Source organism: Hemibagrus wyckioides, linkage group LG10, assembly GCF_019097595.1.
Source record: "Hemibagrus wyckioides isolate EC202008001 linkage group LG10, SWU_Hwy_1.0, whole genome shotgun sequence".
Classification (NCBI taxonomy): domain Eukaryota; kingdom Metazoa; phylum Chordata; class Actinopteri; order Siluriformes; family Bagridae; genus Hemibagrus; species Hemibagrus wyckioides.
In genome coordinates this window covers 7179063-7198594 of record NC_080719.1, presented here as the reverse complement: position 1 = coordinate 7198594, position 19532 = coordinate 7179063, and the positions used below count along the sequence as shown (strand labels likewise).

Sequence of the window (19532 nt, the reverse complement as noted above, 5' to 3'; positions counted from 1 at the left end):
TCCGTCCACGGCATGTTGTTAGCATGCTGTTTGTGTAATTTAGGTACTTAAGACGGCAAGGGTCCGAAAGACTGATTACACTGTGCTGTAATCACACAGCCCCCTCTACCTGCTGATTTATCGCTGCTGCTCTTAATAGCTCTGCTTAACACACAAGTTTGTCCAGATTAAGTAATTACCTTTAAGCAAAAGTTTATTATCTTTAAGACTGGCGCTTTTGATAAAAGGAATGCCATGCGGAAGAGAGAGTGGGAGAGAGAGATAGGGGAGAGGTGCTGAGCGTGAATGAATGAGAGTGATAATTAAGAAACAATACATTAAATTGGTTTGTACCGTGGGCGCTGTCACCGTGTTCCCCTGCTTACATTCATATTAGCCCTGTGGAACCCTTGCTAGGGGGGCGATGGGGATTACTGCTGGCCCAGAGGCGCTCGAATTATTCCTCAGGCACCGCTGTAAATTGAGCAAGGACCCAGCTCATTTAGAAAGAGCAGCAGGGGGAGAAGTGCATCCCAGCTAAAAATAATACCTTAAAACTATCCATTGTGTTCAGAGCACAGTGAATAAGGTGCGAATAAGAGAAGAGAAAGCTGACGTGTTCTATACGTAAGAAATAAAACATGACAACAGGCGGTTGTGGTTGTAGGAAAATAATCAATAATTATTAACACAGTCAAAGCTGCTGACACTTTCTGACCAATCAGAATTGAGCATTCAACAGTGCTGAGGCACTTAATTAACAGAGAGGACTCAAGATAGAAAGACAAGATAGATCAGAGGAAAATAACAATTGGGCAGTCTTTGACTTCAGACTAAAATAGCTACCATGGCTTCGTCCATCATGCCCTTGGATGCTCTTTGTGGTCTTCTGGGCTTTGAGTGAAGCTTGGAAATAGAGCAGGACATGAGTAGGATGCTGTCCAGAGCTGGTTCAGGTTTGTCTCACATCACCACTGACAAGTTCCACTCCAGCACATTCCCATCATTACCAGAGAACATAGAGCGTTCGGTTAGGCATACAAGAGGCTTTAAGAAGAGTAGGGTGTAACATTGTAGAAATAACGTGCCTTAGAACTTTGCTCACACAATCTTACCAATTGCAAATAATAATAATAATAATAATAATAATAATAATAATAATAATAATGATTAATGAAGTCTTTATCTTAAGTCTTCAGTATGCAATATATGCTAGGCAGGGTCTTTATGGAACAGGTGTCGATCACAGGAACACTGTGTGTGGGGCAGATCAATCAGGGGCAATATTCACACACATTCACACACCTAGTGGCAATTTATTGTAGCCCATCCATCTTGGGAAAACGGAGAACCCAAAGGTATCCCGAAAACCAGAAGTAACATAAACCAACACACAAACTATAACTGGAAGTCAGGCTTGACCTGGAGACTGTTCAAATTGTGATTTTTCTTATCCACACACATTATTTGCTGCTTGTTGCTGTTTTTTATCTGGATAATAATTAGATAACAATGCGACTGAAAGCTTTGTTTATTCCAATGAAGAAAATAATGCTCTCTGATGGCAGAGAGAAGCTGAGCTGAGACAGCTTGCCCTGGCCCAGCTCCTTTGTTTGCTTAAACTCTTGAGGTGTTTGCTGAAGTGTTTCAGCTCTTAGCAGGCGGTGAGCCTAAGCAGAGTTCTGGTGGTTTCCACCCATGTTTATAAACTGCTCAGACTAAAACGGTTTACTGCCTGTCCTTCATGTTAACCCTTCACTTCTTCACACTGAATCTAAACCTAGAGTTTATGTATTTTTTTTAATTAAAAACAACAGTCTGCTTAACTCTTATACCAAAACAGTGTGAAGCGGATGTGTTAGGCAGCGCGTTGAGCACGTGGCTGAGAGTTTTTGCTTTTCCAGCTGCCTCGACCTCGTGCTGCCTCTGCGAGCTGCGGCCTTTCCTCGGCCAGGGACACGCTCGTAAACGCAGAATGAGAAACAGCTGTAGGGCGCAGCCTCCTCCTGCGCACTTGGCTCTCTCTGTCTTCCCAGAGGGGGGTGAAGGGGAATCGAGAGGCCCCTTCATGGATGGTATGCTTGAGGCCTTCAGATTTGTCATGAAATGTCTGGTGTGAGAGGTACTTACAACTTACAACTGGTATTCTCTACCTCGTAAAGTCAGGAAATCATTTTTTTCTGCTTTCTTCTTTTTTGTTTCTGTCCATCGTCTTTATTTTTTTCCATCCACTTCCTGATGTTCTTGCTGTATTCTGGGCATAAATAAGGTATGCGTGACGACCTTACTGACAACCTTATTACAGTTGATAACAGTGATGAGAAGAAAATTTAAAGAATTCTGGACCTGACAAAAGCTATTACATTTACGTTTCTTTAGAAAACATATGTATAAATGGGCTGTAGTTTATAAAAAATCAACAAATGTGTCAGTATTGCTTGTTTAACAGTTCACCAGATGAATTTGGTTTCTTTTATTTGGCTTATTTAATGATATTATATTAATTTTCACAGGATTAACCTATATGTTTTATGTTTATCATTGTAAATTCAGGTGTTTTTCACTTTTTTATCTAGCTACTTCTTCTAAATTAAAATCAGTTTTACTGTTTTGGCATAGTTTTAAAAAATCAGACATTTTGTTTCAGTAAAATACTGGTGTTTCTTAAAATATTTTATGAAATCATTGCTGTTTTACTTAAACCAGTTTAAGTTGACTGGATTTCTGTACCTCTTTTCAAAAAGATAACAATGCTTAACTTTTAAACAACATGTGCAACCATTCCTAGGTGTTAGAGCAGCGAACATCTAAATTAACAGCTGTATCCAATATTTGCTCACGTCTTTGAATTCTCTTTAGCACCTCGCTAAAAACAACCCAACACACCAAAGGCCGTCAGCCTTATTTCAGTGTTACATATACACTTCCATATGGACGCCACCTGGTTCTCGCCCTGTCTGTGGTGTTATATTGACTTTAGCTGCGGATGAAGAAGTGACTTGTAAAGACCGGTGCAATGTCACGTCCTGAGCGGACAGCACTCATTGGTCAGCTCTGGAGTTTCTGACCATGTCCATTTGGCTGCTCAGTATTAAGAGTTCCAGCACAAAGCAGGCATACAGCCCTGATTCTGTGGAATACATTACAATCACTGCTTTTCCTCTAATAAAAGTGAAATGGAAGAGTTTTCCATGTGTGTGTTAATGCAGATGAAGGTAAAACTGGCAAAGCTACAAATTCATCTCAGATTTGATTTAAAACCTTTTCTAAGGTGTGAAAATCAATATGTGTTAATAGATAATTAGACCTTAATTTCTCCAGAGGCTTAACCTGACTGACAGGAATCTTATAAAAAGTACCTAATTGGCCTGTTCAAACAAGCAGCATGAATGAACAGCATAGGCAGATGTGTTAATTGAAAAGCCTTAATTGAATAATTAACACGGATGGTGACAGTCGGCATTGCTTTAAGGCAGAAAGTATGGGTTAATGAGTGGGCTTAGATTGCAGACATGCTGACCCTGTTTCAGCAGCATGGCCTGGTTAGAGGCATAATTAGCTTTTACACTTTCATCCGCTGTCCCTCAAGCCTTAGCCTTAGTCTCAACTCTGCACTGCATTAAAAACGAACGGCTCTGCAAACTAGCCTACAGATGGACCGATGGAATGAATGTGTAATCAAATCAGATTAGAATCTCTTGCAGTGGTAAAGGAATGCAAATTGCTAAGAGAGTTTAGCTTTAGGTAAGAGGACAAAAAGTCAGCTTCGTGAAGCAGATACTTTCTCTGGAGGTCACTGGAAAAACAGATTGCTTTCAAATCAAGACAGCATTGTAACTGCCAGCATGGCTATAGCAGGTCAAAGTGATGATCTGATGCAAGAAGAACTGTTTGGTTGATAAGCTGGTTAGTTGGATGAAGAACTGCTTGGATGGACAGATAGATGGATGCAGAATTTGTTGGATAGATAAAGAGCTGATAGGTTGGTTGTATGCATAAATACTTGGTGGGTTGATTAGTTTGTTGGTTGGTGGTTGGATGGATAGATCAAGTATTAATAGTTGGTTGGATAGATGGATGGATGGATGGTTTGTCAAATGGATGTATGGATGAATAAAAAGCTGGTTGGATAAATGGATGTATGTATGGATGGATGGATGGATGGATGGTTTGTCAAATGGATGTATGGATGAATAAAAAGCTGGTTGGATAAATGTATGTATGTATGGATGGATGGATGGATGGATGGTTTGTCAAATGGATGTATGGATGAATAAAAAGCTGGTTGGATAAATGGATGTATGTATGGATGGATGGATGGATGGATGGATGGATGGTTGTGTGTATGGGCAGTTCAATGGTTTGTCAAATGGATGCATGTAGGGATGAAAAGCTGGTTGGATTAATGCATGTATGTATGTAGGTAGGTAGGTATGCATGTATGTTTGTATGAATGGAGGAATGAATAGATGGTTGTGTATGTGGATAGTTCATTCGTTCGTCAGATGAATGGATAGATAGAGGATGGCTCCTTTTGTCAGGTCCAGATGAGACAGAATCTCTGTTTACATATACAGTATGTAAGAATGGATGAACTGATAAATATATAGACAATAAATACAATCCATATAACCAGGGTTGCATTCATCTCTGTTTCTTAGGGCTTATGTTAGACCGAGCCCGGGGTCGGATTCCTCACTGGAGTGATTGTGGGGGGTTAAGAAATGATGGAAGGGCTTTGAGGCCTTGATTGTGAAATCAGAGCACAAACAAGAGGCTCCACAAGGCTTGACTACAAAGGCCTAGGAAAGAACCCTCCCCCCTTTTCTACCCCCTAATGGGAACTGTGAAGGAGAGTGGAGCTGGAAGGAGGTGAGCGTGGGGGCCTCCTGTTACTCTTCGAGTTGGCGGAGAGTTTGCAATGCATCCAATAACAGAACAAGCTGGGGTGTCATCACTGACAGATTTTTGCTCTCAATTTAAAAAGAGGAATTAGATTCCTGGTCGATGGGAGCATTGCGCTCGGTGTTGCTGTCCTACGCTATAAACAAAAGGTAGGTGTTTACTTATGGGCTTAGTGCTTTATTCTTACTTATGAAGCTTTAGTCTGAACACTATTGTGCCTCATGCATTCAAAACCCAATTTATTATGTTATGAAAGACGTTCGTAATTCTGCAGCATCACTTCATATTCTCAATGACTTCAGGCCGGTGAAAGCTGCATACCAGCCTACACTGCACCAGAACATGGTTTGTTAACAGCTATGTAATATTTCACTATGTCGCTGCAAATCACTTAGACACAGCATAACCTGGTTAAGGATCTGAAAGCCCTCTTTGCAGACTTTATAAAAGATAATGAACAAAGTTACGCAAGGTTATGCTCCACCAATATAGATTTGACCTAAACACACCGAAGAACACAATGCTTCAGAGTTACCATACAGTTCCAACCTAATAAGAATGAATCACATCTAAAGGGTTTATCCCAGTGCAGTATTCTGAGCTTGGGGAAAAATATTTGTCTAGTTCAAACTCTCTCTTTCTTGAAGTGACATCACCCCCTTCACTTAGACAGACTCGTGCCACAGGAAGTCCTGGCACCTCACTCGAGTGCCACTGGGTATTTTGACTTCCTTTGCATCTGCAAGCCTCTCGACGGCGGCCTGCTGCAGGTCGGGGGGGAGCCATAGCCGTCATACTCTGACACAAAGAGCTTCATTCAGAAAGCGGGCTTTTTTTGTCGGCCAAGAGGGTAAAGAATTACTCAAAGCAATTCATTCAGCAATTCTCCCTCCACTTCAGAGGGCTTATGGTGCTGGAGAAGATCCAGTAACGTTATTGAGATAAACTGCACAACAGCTTCTTTTTTTTTTTTTAAAGATATGTACAATGCCTAGCTATTGGACCAAATTTGCATTCTGGCTTTTTCATTGCCAATTAGTTGGTACTGTTAAAGGAGAGGGCAATAACATTCGAAGCATTTATTATCAAGTGTTGCAACTCTGAAGCACACAATGCTTTCACCATTTTTTTTTAGTTTTCTCTATTACCTTCTTTCCTATCTGATCTAATGCACTCCAAAAAAGTTTTCTCTCACTATTAGCTCGCTGATCTCCATGGCTTTGCAAACACAGCCCAGCGTTCATTAATGTAGAGTCATTAGTGTTTCTGCAGTTATGACGGAAAAATAACCTTCAACAAGTTTCCCGGCAGTTAATGTGGACTAGCGAGTCCTTTTAGTGCTTTGATTAAAGCTTGAAGAATATCATGTACAAACAAAGAGCTTTATCGATCACCAATGGAAAAGCCGTCCATTTTAGACTAAGACCTGCTGGTAATTTCTGTACTGTGTGGATAAGGAAAGTAACCTATGCCATTAAAATATTAAAACTTCAACTTTTAATTTAATGTTACTAACAAGCCAGGGTTCCATTAGGCTAATCTCCTTTTCTGTATCAGTTCAAATGCAACCCTGTAGCCAAGGAACGCTAATAAATAAGAAAGGAAGAAGCTGGAGGGCTTTAGAAATCTCCAAAGAGTGCAGAAAAACCCTCAGGCTTGCTCGCCTCTTCACGTAGCACAGCTTTCGGAAATAACAAATGTCCGCACAATCGCAAAGGAAGGCCCTAAATTAGCATAATATCAAATATCCCTGTAATAACTACCTTCCTTCCCAGCCTTTAGATAAATGTATGAAGATAAATTGCTACACTGGTTTTGCATTTTCTTCACAGCGGTGCCCTGATTCGCCGGGGAGCCTGGTGGGTAGGATGGCTAAAATCACATGTCATCAAGATGGAGAACTTTAAGGAGGAGGATAAAATGGATTTCGAGGACCTGGGGTCTCGTCCCAGATCTAAACACACCAGCCCACGGCATGCGGCGCCAGGCTTTTTACTCCTCTCACTTTTATTTAACACCTTCAAAGATCTGTGGAAGGACTAATCACGCAATGCTCATGAGGTCAGAACTTCTGAAACAGCCTCGTGTGGGTGACTTTTAGGAAAAAAAATATAGCATAGCTCGATTGTTGTTTTTATTATTTGACGGTAAGTAGGCTTCAATGGTATGTCTGGTATGTCTGGCACAAGCTTTATCATGAGGAGAAAAAATTCCCTGTCCCCTTTCACAGCTCTGTTTTATAGCTCTTAGTACTTGCGTATTATTTGCATGTAAAGAGCAAGCAGTTCTTATTAGATTATCTTTGTATTTTATAGTGTATATGTATTTGAACACCAGGAAGAGTGATGCAGTTCAGGCTACATGCAAACAATCTACAGTTCCTGCAGGATTTCACAATTTTGCAATTGCAGAAATTAACACAGTATCAAGTTAACTCAGGAATGTGCAATTTCTCAAATCTGTAGCAGACTTTCTGCAGTTTTTTGGCCAAGTGTGATGTCATCACAACGTGTATATAGCCAAAGCCTTCTTATATTTACATACGTCAAACATGAGTACAGCTATCATAGAAAGTAATTACATAGGTCTCTTCATTGGTAGTAGTTTAAAAGAATAATCCTGTGCTTGCAGTTTCACCACAAAAAGTCCAAAAATAACTACAATTGCATCCTAAGGTTTTGATAAAGTCAAGCACTTTTGGTCACAACAATCACAAAGAAAAATAAAATAAATCCTGAGAGATATATGGTTAGATATTTTCATATTATTTATATAGTAAGACTCCTGTGAAAATGCCTGAAAATACATATTATAGTACATTTTTATATTTTACACAAAAATTTCCACACTAAAAAATATCTGAATATTGATATAGTTTCACTAAATACTCTATATTGTTTATATAGTAAAACTCCTATGAAAGTTCATGAAATTACATATTTTTATATTTTATACAAAAATGATTATTTCCACAAAAAAAGATGTAAAAGTAAGCCAAATAAATTAGCCCCTAAAACTGATTTTCATAATTTGTAAAAGTGAGGAACAGTGAAGGATGTCTGGGTTTAATTGGGGCATATTTTTATAGGAAAATAATCAGTAACAAAGTGTTGCATTTCTTTTTTACCACAGCAGATTACCAAGGATTACAATTGAATACATTAATTTTATTATTTTATTAATTATTTGTTTTATTTTTTTTTTATTCAATAATGCTATTTTGTGCTACTTATCCATATATAGTTACTCTTTATACATGCATGATGTTTCTTTGGTTTCTTTGGTAGCTTGTCATGTTACTGAGAAACTGCAAAGCACCGTCTCCTCTGGCCTGAAGACTTGCGTCGGAAAACTTCTGGAACTTCTGAAGACGCTCTAAAAAAATTCTCTACCAGGAAACCGAATGAGCAATCAGACGTTTTTAATCCGTTTACGTGTTGTGACTATTCTCTGTGTACACAAGGATGTTGCTATAGAAACAATAACAAAACAAACAAGCGCAATAAAATAAACCTACAAATTAAGCTGATCCCTGTTTGTTGCCTGGTATGTTGCCTTACTGAAACAGTCTCTGTAGATAAAACAGGCAATGCAGCATATAACAGAGCCATGATTGTTTTTTTTTTTAATGGTTTCAGATTACAACCTGGACAAAAAAAAGCAGAGCTCTCAGACGTATGCAAACTCAACCCAGTCAAAACAAACCAACATTTCCAAAAAAACGCAGCACTCTGCCGGTTGACCTAGGACGAAGGCTTATTTTCCCACTAAAACGTCACAGAATTTATCCACCGTGGCCCTGAGCTGAGTGTTGGGTAACTGTGGGTAGTGCGTGGGCATCAGTGTGGCGGCCTGGCACCGTGCCAAACATCCCTCTCGCACCCGTCTCATGTGACCCACAGTGTTGCTTCAGCTGGGCTGCGGTGCAAGCGAGCGGACGCTAAGTGGCAGCCCTGGAGGGAAGCAGTTTTTCCATTAAGGTCCAGAGAAAAGAAACAGCAGCTTGTAATTGTCATGTTCTTTATTTAACTCTCATCCAGCGGTAGCGAGAGCTACCATTTACTCAGTGCAAAAAAATGCTGCTGTGAATATAATCAAGCTGAGCTCTCATGGATCCGTCGTATTTCTGAGCTATCCAGCAAGCAAACATGTTATGATTTCACAATAATGAGTAAATAGTAAACAAGCACTTTTGCTTCACGTCTGTGATTTCCTTCTGCTGCTGAAAATCTGCGTTGAGCTCGAATCTCGATTACAAGACTGACTCAAGATTTTCAGATACAGTATGAAAGGGCGCTGAAAAACCAAAATGAAATGATGATCATCTGCAGGACTGCTAAACACAGAGGGTGCTATAATGGAAGACAGAAGTCATTTTACTCAGCTGGCAAAAAAGGAAAAGCTTTGTCACGCGGCAAAAGAAAAACGTTTAACCCTAGCGCAGGCAGCTCACGCGTTTGAATCCTGACAATGAGCAAATATGGCCGTCTGTGTCAGGAGTTCAAAAGAGTTTGACTGGTATAGCATTACTCTCTACCCTGTCAATCAGAGCGACACTAACCAATCAGGACTCACCGATCCTGGACTTTCCTTTGAGTGTGTTTAGCTGCCTTCAAGCATGAGCAACATCTTGCAAATGTCTTTTAAATGAACTCACATTGTGTGATTCATTTTTCAACATTTCTTTTTCTGCTAAAGCTAGCAGCATCACACTATTACATGCGTTTGGCATCATTTTCAATCGACTGGAAAATGTGGACTGTTTTGTGGACAAAGATGAGAACCAATAGTGTTCATTATGATGGGGACAGGACTATGCAGTAAATGCATAGCATATTTCCTGATTACTTCACGTTTTGAAAAAGGACAACATGTTACACAGCATGAGCAGCAGGTCAAAAAGAAGTGCTTGGTTTGGCTGATTTCACAAGAAAATGCATGTGTTAGTCTTCACTCTTTCTGGCTGGAAGCTATCATGTGATTGGGAGAGCAAGCTGGTGACCGGGAATTGACCGAGGTATGCATCAGGAATGCAATAGGAACGTATGCATCAAGACTCTTCTCTGTGTTCTCTGAACTTCCCCTAAAAGTCTGAACAGCTGACTGTTCAGCTCACTGGCTTGATTCTAAAGACCTACCTCTTCCTGATGTTATTCTTAGTCTGTGACCTGGTGAACCCGTGTCAATGTATTAATTTATAGAGACTTCAAAGACCTTCTGTAAGTCGATCTGGATAAAGACGTCTGCCAAATGGTGTAATGTAAATGAATTAATGGGTAAAGGGATGGATTTTTAAAAAGCAACATCATGCAGAGTTGAACAAAAAGAATATTCTAGTGCAGTAACTTCAGCACAGTAACTTCTACTTCCTCTTGATCCGGATCTTAAAGTTTACTAACTATATGCTGCCATGTCATATTTTGGGACCATCATTTTGTCGTCTCAGTAAGCAACCTCTGTTTTCAAAAAGTTTTAAAAAGGTAAAAACAAGAGGCAAGATACTGCCTGCTCCCTGAAAGTCAGCCAAAAATCCATAAGCTTTCCTGGGATGTTTTTGGTACTTTGGATCTGACCCTTTTTTAAAGAGTTTTAATTGGTGTAACAAGAGGCTTAATTTCTTATCCTAGATCTGAAGGTGCTGCTCAGTTCATTAAAGCCACTTGTTTTGCCAAAGCCACAATTATTTGGAGCTTTTAAAGCACTGACATGTAGAAACCGCAAACCTGTCAAGGCTCTGGCTCTGCCCAGGCAAATCATTAGGCAGGAAATATGCTCCTTCCCTTTAGTATGGTTATAGTCCTGGAGATCATGCACCTCCCTTTTTTGGGTTTCCTTAAGAAGAAACTATAATGCAGGATTCTAAAAATGGCCTCAAGGCCACACAGAAGTGTGCACACCCATGACATGAAGCCAGAGCTAGCATGGCACTGGTGTATGGTTCATTTTTTAAGCGAGACTGGAGCAATGAGGCATTGCGCAGTGTGGATAGCTGGTTAAGAGTCAGGTTCACAGAGCCAAAGATGACAGTGTTATAGCCTGCACTGGAGCGCGATGGTAAATCATTCTAGACTCAAGAGCCGGGAGGGATTGTGCAGGGCTGTAAAACATGCTAAAAAGCATGTCTTGATCTCTATCTGTCAAGTAAAACCTATTAAAACCCAACGTGTTAATATTTTGACTACCTACATAGATTTTCTCCATTTTAAGATCTGATTCCTTTAAGCCGTGTAAATTGTTAAGAAAGGGTAATGTAATTATCACCAGAGAATCCATGGGATTCCCTGTCCCAGGTCACTTTCATGTGTATGTGACTGGATAGATTATGCTGCATTTTCATTCCCTTAAAATGACCAGAAATAAACCCAAGTAATATACAAAAATAAGTAGCTACTGATAAAAAATTCATTATTTCTTGTGGGAAAAGATGTACTGTTTCTACACTTTAAAGACCTTTACATTACCACTCACTCATTCTATCATATCCCACTAAAATGAAAAGTACTTGCAGAGATTAAAAGGCAGACGGAAGTTTGAATCCCACTGGGAATCATAGCTGGGACTACAGAGAGCAAAACTGTCCATGTTTTCAGAAAATGTTCTTTCTCTCCTGTCAATCACAGTGACGCTAGCCAATCATGGATGCCTGTGAGCTGGTGTATGTTGAAGAAGGCACATAGCCCTCTCATCTGAGTCTGCAGCATAAGGAGCAGATTTGAAAAATTTCTCATCCCTGGTTTGTTGCTGTGGTATGATGGGGAGAGCCAGCTGGTGAAAGGGAATTGGGAAAATTGGGGAGAAAATCATTGGCCCAAACCGGAGAACATTAAAATATTAGGTGTATCCCAAATCACATACTTATACACTGTTCTGTGGTATTGTGTAGTATAAATAGTGTGATCAGACTGAAGATTCCAACAAGAAGTGCACTTTTACTACTTTTACTATAACTACCCAGCTCATGCACTTATTCAACCAAAAAATGTTCGAAAAGCGTGGAATGCAATGCTTGCAGCTTTGCTTATGTAGTGGAAGATGGGTGGGCTTTGCTGGATGAGGATTTCCAAGATGGCTGACGACATTCGGGTGGACAAGACATCTTACAAATGTCATTTAAATTTGCCAACATTTAAAACATTCAGAGTATTCTGCTAAAGCTAGCAGTGTCACACTATTACATATTACATTTGATGTTATTTGCCACTGACAGGGAAATAGCTAATGCTTCAGGGTGGCCTCCATACGCTCTGTGGTCATGTGGCCTACCAAGGATCATGCACAGCAGCCATGAGTCCTACACAAAGCATTTATAATCAAGGTCAGAACAATAAGTTTGGATTAAGATGAGGCCTGTAAAGTAAACTTAGGCATGGATTTCATGGATCCGTATGAAGACCAGGCGTACATCTTGAAGACACTCCAGTCTCTGTGATATATACAGAGGTTGCATATCCCGTGTGAACCGTCAGTAAACATTACAGATGTTGTCCGGCAGCATTGCTTAACAGATTTATGTCCGGAAATGTTATCCCATCCGTATAGTACTTCAGCTAAATCAATCCGATCTTATTCTTGTTATTCTGCTTTGATGGCTTTGTGTTTAGAGACAGAGAAACACGGCACATGCTGGGTTTCCGACCACATCATAGACAGATGTGTCTGTGTCCTCAAAGAGACATTGTTTAGGCTTGGCCTGTAGACTCTGTAGTGTGCCAGGGTAACACACACCAACTTTCACACATCCATACACACACACACACACACACTGTGCTCCTTCTCTCCTCCTGCACCCACCTTATCCGCCCATGGATCTGTTTGTTATGATTTGCTTAATCCACATGCTCTTTGGCTGTGGTGTCAGACAGAGAGCATCTCCAAAGCATGAGCTAAACAAGATCAGCTGCACGCACTCGCCAACAGAAACGTGGACTGTATTCCTTTGCAGGAGGACTGCATGAGAACAAGGAGGAGAAGTGATTTTGTTCATTGTGTTTGGACACGGAACAATGCAGTAAATTCGCAGCATATTCGCTTATGACTTCATGTTCTGAAAAAGGATAACATGTTACACAGCAAGAAAACCCTACCACTGGAGATAAACACTGGCTTAAATGATTCTTTTAAATGTTAACTAAATAATAAACACATGTGGTGCCATAAATCAGTGTTATGATGTGGTATTAAATGTGGACAATCAGTTATACTCAGGTGGATATAAAAGCAACAAACTAAGACACATTAATAAAGATGTTTTTGATAAATTTCCCATTCATGATGTAAGCAATAAAACAAATGCTGTTATAAGAAAATAATCAACACAGGCAGAGTTATTGTTGATTATTTTCCAATAACAGCAGGCCCCAAAGTGTTTTATTCTTTTTTACAGCATCTTTTTGAGAAAAAAATGGTTGACGGAAAACACACCCAGTGGCACAGAATTCTCTAAGCAATGGTATGTAATATTAATAAATAAATAGCTGAGTGCACATTCATTCATTAGTTAGTGACATGTATCGATTCATTGTTTAGTGACGTATCTATGCATTGGTTAGTAATGTATCGATTCATTGGTTAATAATGTATCGATTCATTGGTTAGTAATGTACCGATTCATTAGTTAGTGACATGTATTGATTCATTGCTTAGTAATGTACCGATTCATTAGTTAGTGACATGTACTGATTCTTTTGTTAGTGACACATATTGATTCCTTGGTTAGTGACACATATCGATTCATTTGTTAGTGACGTATCGATTTATTGGTAAGTAATGTACCGATTCATTGGTTAGGAACGTATCGATTTATTGGTAAGTAATGTATCGATTCATTGGTTAGTAATGTATCGATTCATTAGTTAGTGACATGTACTGATTCTTTTGTTAGTGACACATATTGATTCCTTGGTTAGTGACACATATTGATTCATTTGTTAGTGACGTATCGATTTATTGGTAAGTGACATGTATTCATTCATTGCTTAAAGACATGTATCAGTTCATTGGTTAGCGACGTATTGATTTAATGGTTAGTGACGTATCGATTCATTGGTTAGTGACGTATCGATTCATTGGTTAGTGACGTATTGATTCAACGGTTAGTGATGTATCGATTCATTGGTTAGTGATGTATCGATTCATTGGTTAGTGACGTATTGATTCATTGGTTAGTGACGTATTGATTCATTGGTTAGTGATGTATCGATTCTTCGGTTATTGACGTATTGATTCAATGGTTAGTGATGTATCGATTCATTGGTTAATAATGTATCGATTCATTGGTTAATAATGTATCGATTCACTGGTTAGTGATGTATCGATTCATTGGTTAATAATGTATCGATTCATTGGTTAGTAATGTATCGATTCATTGGTTAATAATGTATCGATTCATTGGTTAGTAATGTATCGATTCACTGGTTAATAATGTATCGATTCATTGGTTAGTGATGTATCGAATCATTGGTTAGTGACGTATTGATTCATTGGTTAGTGACGTATTGATTCATCGGTTAGTGACATATTGAATCATCGGTTAGTGACGTATTGAATCATCGGTTAGTGACGTATTGAATCATTGGTTATTGACGTATCGATTCTTCGGTATTGACGTATTGATTCATTGGTTAATGACGTATCGATTCATTGGTTAGGGACGTATCGATTCTTCGGTTATTGACGTATTGATTCAACGGTTAGTGTTGTATCGATTCATCAGTTAGTGACATATTGATTCATTGGTTAGTGATGTATTGATTCATTGGTTAGTGACGTATTGAATCATCAGTTAGTGATGTATTGAATCATTGGTTAGTGACGTATCGATTCATTGGTTAGTGACGTATCGATTCTCCGGTTATTGACGTATTGATTCAACGGTTAGTGATGTATCGATTCATTGGTTAGTGACGTATTGATTCATTGGTTAGTGACGTATTGATTCATTGGATAGTGACGTATCGATTCATTGGTTAGTGACGTATCGATTCTTCGGTTATTGACGTATTGATTCAACGGTTAGTGTTGTATCGATTCATCAGTTAGTGACATATTGATTCATCGGTTAGTGACGTATTGATTCATCGGTTAGTGATGTATTGAATCATCAGTTAGTGATGTATTGAATCATTGGTTAGTGATGTATCGATTCTTCAGTTATTGACGTATTGATTCAACGGTTAGTGATGTATCGATTCATCAGTTAGTGACATATTGATTCATTGGTTAGTGACATATTGATTCATTGGTTAGTGACGTATTGATTCATCGGTTAGTGACGTATTGAATCATCGGTTAGTGACACATGTAGATTGAATGGTTGACACGTATAGTACAGAGTATACTGAAACTGCTGTGAAGTGGTGTGTACTGGTAACTTCCCTCCTATACTCAGCTATATCATCACATCCCTAGTTCTTGCATTTAAATTCAACTAAAACGAGAAGATTGTCAGTTTCTAATACCCTAAGAAACAAAGAAAAGTTCTCCTGTTGAGACATGCTGAGCTCTGTAGACTGTAGACATGGCAGAATTTCTTATGATCCTGATCCTCACATAGTGCAAAAGAGGCCTGAGAATCTCTCCACGCCTGTGCTTAAAGGAGGGGTGTGTGCACTGAAAAAGCCTTTCAAATCTCTCTCTTTCTCTCTCTCTCTCTCTCTCTCTCTCTCTCACACACACACACACACACAGGTATCTGCACATAGGGGTAATTTGCAGTTGGGAACGCAGGCCAGTCAGGGATAAATAGACCCATGCTGAGAGCAATGTGCTGTTACTGGAAGGAGGGAAGCAGAAAGAAAAGAGGGGGTGGGAGAGAAAAAAAAGAGCGGGAGAGAATTAGGAAGTTTGCATTGATGCCCCAGAGCATTTCATCTATCGCTGGAGCTTCTCTCCAACACTTGTAAATCAGAAGGAATGTGTTGTTTTTGGGCCAAGTTCTGCTTCGGAGGGGGAGATTTACGTCTCCAGACATCGTCCAGAGCTTATTATTATATTAACTAAGGGCTTTGATGCCTGAATCAAGTGTTCCATTGCAACACGTAATATCAGATTATATTTAATTACAGAGCCTCGCATGCTAGCACAGCTGTTGTGTAGCAAAGCCGCCTCTTTGTAGGTCTGATTTAGATTACAGCATACACAAACTGTATTTTTTTTTTTTTTTTACAGGAATCGGATTACGCAGTTAATGTATTTTAGGTCTTTTATCCTCATACAAAATTTTGGGGATGAGAAATGTTATTTTCTGGTTAACCTGGATCTGATCTCATTAAGACATTCAAACAAACCAAATCTGATTGCATTTCATCTGAGTTTACTTACTGCAGTTCTTGAATTGAGTTGTTTGGATTTACTCCATGCTTGTTCTGCTTTTAAAAGTTAAAACTGATCTCTGGAAATATATAACCCAATGAATAAGGAGGAAAAAATTAAAAACAGGCGAGTAATGTCTGGGTTTTTTAATGTTATCTAGGCCATTTGTTCTCAGACTTCTTTTAAATGAGTGCATTCACACACTAGGAAAAAAAAGCTTCACAAAGAGAGAGAGAGAGAAGAAACGTTGCGTATCTACAGCCGATTTTTATCCAGCAATCAACGTGGCCAGCTATAAATAGACCAGAAAATGAGCAGGCGTCCTGCTTTCACTTAGCATTGTATATCTAATCTCTGGCTTTCGTCAGGCCCGAGACGAAGTTACGATTAAAGAGAAGAAGGCTTCTTCTTCTTCTAAAGCCATCAGGCCGAATGTTTACAAAGAGCTCCTTTAGATGTAGGCAAGTTGCACAGCCATTACTACGAGCGCAGAGAGTGTTCCCATGTGAGGGGAAAATGAAAATAATTGCCCAACCTTTTACAAGTCTGTGTAGCAGCCTGTATTTACACAGCATATGGCGGCCCATATGACTCATGCAAACCCTAGGATACAGTCTGGGATAAAGTTTCATATAGGGCAGTGCGAAACCAACCGGACATGGCTGCTATTAGTCATTTCCTTTCAAAAAAATGTCCTCAAAAAGGGTGACTGCATGAGCTTTAAGTGAAGATTCCAGACTGAACATCTGCAGTTTCACTGATCCGTTCAGTAATAAGGTTTAACCAGTGAACAGTACAGCGACCGACAACGTAGCTGACACTTTTTATAGGAGCTGTTAGAAATCAAACCTGAGAGAAAGGGGCACCATTACAGAAAAAAAAGAAAGCCGTACATGTGAACAACCACATCGTGAAATATCCTCATGGTTTTTACACATTTCACACGTCACTTTCACCTGTTTTTAGTGCTCAGTTCTTATTTCTCACATTTTGGAATTTTTTACACCTAATTCACTGATTCATTTTTATTCACATGTGATTTTCTTTACACGCGATTCATTCATTTTCATATGCGATTCATTTTGGACAGGTTTCATTCACTACACATGATTTATTTTCATATGTCATATATTTTAGACATGATTCATTATTTACACTTGATTCGTGATTACTTACACGTGATTAATTTCTTTTCACACGTGATTTATTTTACAAATAATGAACCATATTATTCATTTATTTTTTTACAAATGCTTTTCACGCACGATTCATTTCTTTTAAGTGTGTTTTATTTTACACTTGATTCATGATTCATTTATTTTCACGTGTGATTTTATTTTCCATAATTTATTAATTACACATGATTCACGATTCATGTGCTTTTCAAGCATGATTCAATTATTTTCCTTATGATTTGTTTTACACATGATTCATGATTCATTTTACGCTTTTCCTGCTTAGTTCATTTTCAAATGTTTTTCAATACATGATTCACTTATTTTGATGTGATTCTTTTTACACAGTACTAATTTATTCATATGTTTATGATTCATTTATTTCCATGTGTAATTTTTTGTCCTACATTATCATTTTATTTTCACATATGACTTTCTAACCCATGATTCATTTAGGTTTTGCAAATGATTCATTTATTTTTTACATGCTTGTATTAATTACATGTTATTCGCATGATGTGTGTGTGGGAGAGAGAGAGATAGAGAGAGAGAGAGAGAGAGAGAGAGAGAACTGTTCTGTTTTCAGCAAGACCTTTTCTACCAGGAGCCTCATTTAGAGCAAGCAAAGAGCGACAAAAAAAAGAGAAATTCCCTTCTCAGGAAGATTAGTGGCCCTGCTTTTGCAGTAGGAGGTGGACGACAAGCTTTTTTGGCCACATTTTTCTCTGTCGTGGCGATGACCCCAGGGCCGTTCCCCAGGCAGCCCGGGACTCGCCTCCGTCAATTATTCACTGTCGCCACTGAGACTTCATCCAGTTGATAAAGGAAATTGTCCTTATCGCTAACCAGCCTCTCTTAAAGCACTATTTACACAGCCAGGCCCTTAACCATCCATCCAGCTCCCTTCCCCTCTCTCTCTCTCTCTCTCTCTCCATCGCTATCTTTTACCTCTCTTTTTCTTTCTCTTTCTCTTCACTACAAGAATCTGGGGACAGTTTGAATAATGCAGGTGTTATGTGACTGATTTTGGATAAGAACTCGCTTGAATAATTATCTTTCACAAACAGCTTTCTCCTTGCCACCTCTAATCTTCCTGTCTGACGTGTCAAGTCAATTACCTTGCTAATGCGGCAAAGTGTAACATCATAAATTCAATTTCTTTGTCATAATGTAGACCGCAGCGAGATATTCTCATGTGGTGTGTCCGGAATGCCTAAAGCTTGAGATGTGAGCACGCCGTGACCCGACTTAACAGAAACAGAGCTTCAGCACGGCCCATCAATCTCCCTCCTGCATGACACGCACACTTTGGCCATGATATATGTCATGAGGCACCAAACCCAGTTAATCAAGTCATTACCAGCCAACACACACTCTACACTGCAAACCTTTAGGCCTGAAGCATGGAGAGAAAATGAAAAAGAGAAAAAGTCTTTCTTCAATTTAAAAGATTCTATATAGTATATTATTTAATAATATATAAGTGGGTTATGTAACTATAAATGGATAAAAATATATATTTTTTGTAATAATTAAATTGTAAATTGTTGCAAATTGCTGTGGTATAACAGGAATAAACCACTTTTGGGACATGCTGTTATGATGTCATACTTTTTTTTTTATCTGTTTAGAGTTGCATTTAATTTTGTGGAACGTTTGTGAAGCAAATTTGTTCTCAGTAAGTTATTTATATGAATAATATGATAATAAAACAGACAAAAAAGCCACTTGGCACAACCTCAAAATGCACATCCCTCTTGGTGAAGGCTTTCCTTTGGCTGAAAATATAAAAGCTTATTCTCTAATTCCTACAAGGCACTGACACTGGAGACTCCTTCCATCAGTGCCAAATAAACATCTCTTTACAAAAAGGTTCACCATGTCAAAGAATGCTTTATGTTAAATAATAACATTTTTAGTCGTATTAATCGTTTATTAGGTAGTATCATGTGTAAGTTGTTACAATAAAAATGATCACAGAAAAAGCAAGCGTATTAATATCAACCCGTGCTTTAAAAATTAATCAATTCAGCAGCACTGTGGTGTAAAGCTATTAAGATATGGTATAGGGTTTCTTGGATTCTCTGTTATTCCTAATACTGACATGTACAAGATCACATCTCTAATAGGACAAAAATCCATGAGTTTAATATAATTTGGGGT

General features: G+C 38.8%; 1 protein-coding gene and 1 long non-coding RNA gene across 3 annotated transcripts in view; one reads left to right on the top strand and one right to left on the bottom strand.

Annotated features, from left to right (window-relative positions):
- The window catches only part of gli2b (GLI family zinc finger 2b), an 85667-nt gene that overhangs the window by 43407 nt on the left and 22728 nt on the right, over positions 1–19532 (bottom strand). The gene's annotated exons all lie outside the window — the stretch shown is intronic.
- On the top strand, positions 4531–8403 carry LOC131360562 (uncharacterized). The gene is made up of 3 exons (XR_009205891.1): positions 4531–5033; positions 6717–7031; positions 8172–8403. It is a non-coding gene; the product is annotated as an uncharacterized LOC131360562 (long non-coding RNA).